Genomic DNA, 5,044 nt, shown 5'->3' on the forward strand with positions numbered 1-5,044 from the left:
ATTCAGCACTCTATTAATGACGCAAGACAGTATGATTTAAGGGACGGGGTTATGATGTTTTTGTACAAGCGGCTTCGGATGACATTCGTGAGGCAAAGCCGGAAACTCAACACCAATCAAATGAAGCAATCTCAATCAATCGGTCAACATTTACGCCTGCTCTGTTAATATACGGATAGTAATTATAATATCACGGACTCGCTTATTACTTGTCTCTCACCACTTTGAGAAGACAAGTAATAATTAAATAACGCGGCTACCGCCTGCCCTACAAAACACGAAGAAAGATAGTGTCGAAGCAGTAGTTTTGTTCATCAATAAAATAATTAAACGGAATGGCCGCGTACAGAGCACAAAATAAAAAGTCAACAATAAAAATTATCAATTAAATACAAAATGAATCCCCAGTGAGTGTTTCTCTGGTTCCAAACAAGAATATAACTTTTTGCGAACGGAATTAATGAAACGTTGTTTTAATCACCCGTTTACTACCTGCCCTACAAAACACGAAGAAAGATAGTGTCCAGGCACCAGTTATCAATCGCGGCTGTTGCTTGCCCCCACAAAACACGAAGAAAGATGGGCCCAAACAACAGTTTCAAAATAAAATAAAACGGAACGGACGGAACGATATCAATAGCAACGGATTCGATAAAGATCTTAATACGAGAGCTTGAAAGCGGCCGGTCAACTGTCAACAGGTGGCTCTTACCTAACCTAATTCACATTGTCAACGTCAAGACAAAGTTTTAACGTAAATGTTGAAAATTTAGCGGTATTGAAATACGGAAAAATTACGGGTACTTCGCTCCTAAAGGTATGGTACGACCTTACTGCGACGAATGTCACCTTGGTGGATCTGGAATCTTGTTATACCCATCGCAGGAATTTGGATGCCGACGACTCACGATCATCCTCGGAATCAATCGTGGGATAAAAATGCAATTGGGAAAACTTAATGAAAATAGAGTTTTCCATCATAAAAACCGTATGGATTTATAGGCTACGACCTTATAAACAAACCTAGTTTCAGCTCTCAAAACCGGGTATTTCTAGGTGAAAATAGCGGGACAAAAGTTGATCACATGTGTTCAAGAAAACCGGCTGTACAGGAAAACCGCGGGAAACCGAATTACGATTTATATTATATTTTGCCACACAAGATGACTCTTCATTTAACAAGGCTTCCCAAAGTAGGTAAACCTTCAAACTTGCATAATAGAACATGTAAACAATGCAACAGCATGAAAGGAAAATTCATGAAAATAACTAGAAAACTGGAAGCATAGTGATGAAAAACCTCTCAGTTTTAGGCATTTGTGGTTCTTTACTGTCTTAAGATCAACCAGGGCTGAAAATAATGAAGGCCAGGGGCTACAACATAGTCAATGGAGAACTAGGTATAACCTATAAGAAATCGAACCCTCCATGGTACTATCCGGCTAGAAATCTTTTTAAGTTGGTTTCATTAGGTATGTTTACGATTACAAGCCCCTCGTGACCCACAGGTAAAGCTTAAAATGTACCTTTTTGTTATGTAAATTATAAAATTAGAGGTTAAATGTTAACGGAGCAAAATTATCGTATATTACATATTAAGTTTTCCTATAAAATACTGCCTGGGCTAACCTTTATTACTATAAAATAAAGACAAAATCTTGTAACTTCGTTACATCGGAGAGAAATATACTGTTCAATATCTGTTTCTTGGATAAATTCTGCTTTATTTACATGTTGAAGTCAATGGACACCACTTTCGATACTAGAGCGCCACTAATCCTCATTTATTTCGAGAAAAAATTGCGCGGCGACCTCAAGAACCTAATGTATGGGCTGGTATCCTGGGAAATAATTTTATTGGCCATTTTACTAATACAAATCTTAATGCTGAAAATTACTTAGAACTTCTGCAGGACGCAATTAATCCCAGAATAACTGAGTTTCTTCAACAAGATGATAACCTTCTAGAAAATAAACTAATGCTTCGATTTCACCATCACATTATGCTGCTGCCATTCGTCATTTTTTTGAACGACGTATTTTCTGGATGATGGATTGGTCGGAGAGGTACAGTAGAATGGCTTGCTAGATTTTCTGATCTTACCCCCTTGGAGTTTTTTTGGGATCATCTAAAAATCAAAGTCTTTGCCACAAAGATTGAATTGAACAATTAACCTTGGGGATAAGTAGAATTGTTAACGAATAATAACAAATAATGAAATTGTTAAAAACAAGTGAAGTCAACGAAGGTCATTTTTAAAATTTAATAAAATAGGTGTTAAACGGTTTTAATTTTTTCCTTTAACATAAGGTTAATTGTTTTCATGCACATTTATTCATATTTCTTAAAAAAATTAGAAATAGGGATATGTAGAGAATAAAATAACTTTCAATTCAAGATATTACTCGACCATTTAAATGAAATTACATAGAGGCTTTGCGGGGTGAGAGAATGTCGTCAGAGAAACGCAATCTCTGTCAATAAATAGCCCTTTCAATATTACATTTGACGTGTTTGGCTGTTTTTGGCTAAACCATTTATTTTTTAAGATATTTAGAGTGTACTGTTTTGTCTCGGATTCGCTGTATGCATAATATTATATAAAGTATATGCATTTTTATAAGTGGTGGGCTAAAATGTTATTTCGCTAGGTTATTGGAGCTAAGATGCTGGATCTTGAAAGGCTAATTACCATGAAGTGTGCCGCCTATAAGTTCGTATGGCGCTAAATGGCTTCGTATAAATCTTTATGAAGAGGTAGTTTTCAGGTTCCTATTGACTAAATTGCGAACTCCCGTAATAAAATACAGGGCCCCGCAATTTTTGTTTCAGGGAGATTTTGCGGTGGGGATGCAGTAGGGCATGGATAATAAGATCTGGGAATGCACTTAGCTCTTCCAGTTTAGGTCTTAGCGTAGTGGATTGATGAGATTAATCATCTATTACTATCAAAGACGATATGAGGTATTGAGCATAGGTTAACCAGGAAAGACGGGTCACTTTACATAGAAAAGCTTGGTATACGTGTCGTCTTGAAAAAGAACGCAATCTACATCTTTATGGGGTTGACTTTTAACCTTCATTGATATCAATCAATCAATCAATCAATCGGATATATTACATATAAGCTTTTACAAAGTATAGCAGAAGGAGATGGACTAAAAGCATGAAGAGATTAATTTTTTTCTGGGTGTAGTAGAAGTAATACCGGTATAATTAGCATGATATGGTGGCGTGAAAACCGTCTCACCCAAAGCCTTATTGATTTCCACTTTTCCGGATTCTGGAATTTCAAATTTTATTTGAAATTTTATGTGGCTTATGGGGTGACAGCTGGCGGAAAGGTGACTTTTTGCCTCACTAAGTCAGCTTGCTTCTGCTTTTTTTAAAGGCAAGAAATATACGGGTATTATGTATTAGGAATAAACATCAGATTGGTTAAAATAGAACCAGGATACAAAATGTAAATGATTCCCTGGATTTTGGTTTCTTAGGAGATATAAAAAATTATAACTTATGACTATGAGAAAAACGACCTTTCAGTTTAGTTAAAAATGTATAATATCATTAAAATATATTAATATTTAATTAATAATACTATTATTAATTTACATAATTATCTTTAAAGAGTCAAAATATTAACTATGTTAAAGAAACTCTTTTATTAGGCTGTATTGGCCTCAGAATTATTTTAAGGACTAATTCTTTAGTGATAAATTAAAAACAAGGCTTAACCGCACAATCCGATAACAACGCGCAGTCCATGAAATTAGTCGAATCCTCATAGGGATCGAGAACAGATTCGTTTAACTAGATTTAGTTCGTTGAAAAATCTGCTCGGCTGCGTTCTCCGGGGCAATTAAAATCCCCACAGTTAAGCCCAAATCCGTTTATTTGACAAATGGCCGGGATTTGACAGGCAAAAGAGAAATGTTTCTAATACTGCTCGCAACAGGTTCACGCTTCCGGCCATAAATATGACAAAAAAGGCTTAGTCTAGCACGTCTTTTTTGCTGCCAATAATATTTAGTTTTAGATCCGAAGGATAACTAAGATAAATTAAAAAAAAAAGATACTAGTTTGAGTCTAAGGAATATTTAACATTTGGTGGTGTATAAAGCCACTGCATTGGATGCAGGCTAATTTAACTACGACATACCTTATTAGAACTTAGAGAACCATGTCAAACCATGCAAAATCAACTATAAGAATTAAACTTATCTCACCTGTATTTTATTTTTATAGGTTTGAGTATGAATTAGCTATAAAATATTAAATTTTTAATGTGTGAACTTTCCGACTTTGTCATTTCAAGCGACAAAAGTAAACATCAATACCTTTATGTCTAGTAATTAAATGCTTTTATTGTCAGAAATAAATAAGTTACAAAAATGATGACAATATTGTAAATATTTTCAAATGCAAATGAACCAAAATTCTACTTCTAAATTAAAATTTTAGGCTTGCATAAAATAAAGTTTGTAATAAAACTAAATCAAAAACTGAAATATGCCAAATAAAAGCTAAAAATATTAATCTACACACTAAGAAACAGACTATTTCAAATCAATTCAATAACTTCTATTACGACATAGATAAAAAATCTCGCGAAAAAAATTAAAAACTTGCCAAATTAAAAGAACGAAAATGCTATTGTTATAAGGCATATTTCAAACTTTGAAGTCAATAAAACTATAATAAATCTTAAGATAAAAAAGTGTCCTGGGTGGGAAATTATACGAAGTGAATGCCTCAAAAAAATATGATCAGAAATTTCACCGATTTTTACGTGGATAATAAATAAATCTTTTGATACAGAGTGATTTCTGAACTGCCTTAAAATCGGAATGATTAATCCCTTATATAAAAGTGGTGATAAAAAATAAATATCAGTCCTGCCTTACTTTTCTCAATATTTTCAAAAATGTATGAACAATTAATTAAAAAACGAATCACAAATTTCTTAACTAAATTTAATGCTTTGTCAAATTTGCAATTGGTTTCAGGGCAGAAAGCAATCTATGAAGGATGCAATTAAACTTT

The 5,044-nt window shown here is 33.8% G+C and overlaps 1 long non-coding RNA gene across 1 annotated transcript; it reads left to right on the plus strand.

Annotated features, from left to right (window-relative positions):
- Window positions 1-748: 748 nt before the first annotated feature.
- Window positions 749-2,436, plus strand: LOC126735068 (uncharacterized). Its single transcript, XR_007660272.1, has 3 exons — window positions 749-988; window positions 1,057-1,193; window positions 1,308-2,436. It is a non-coding gene; the product is annotated as an uncharacterized LOC126735068 (long non-coding RNA).
- Window positions 2,437-5,044: the final 2,608 nt, after the last annotated feature.

Source organism: Anthonomus grandis, chromosome 4 (assembly GCF_022605725.1).
Source record: "Anthonomus grandis grandis chromosome 4, icAntGran1.3, whole genome shotgun sequence".
NCBI classification, from domain to species: Eukaryota; Metazoa; Arthropoda; class Insecta; order Coleoptera; family Curculionidae; genus Anthonomus; species Anthonomus grandis.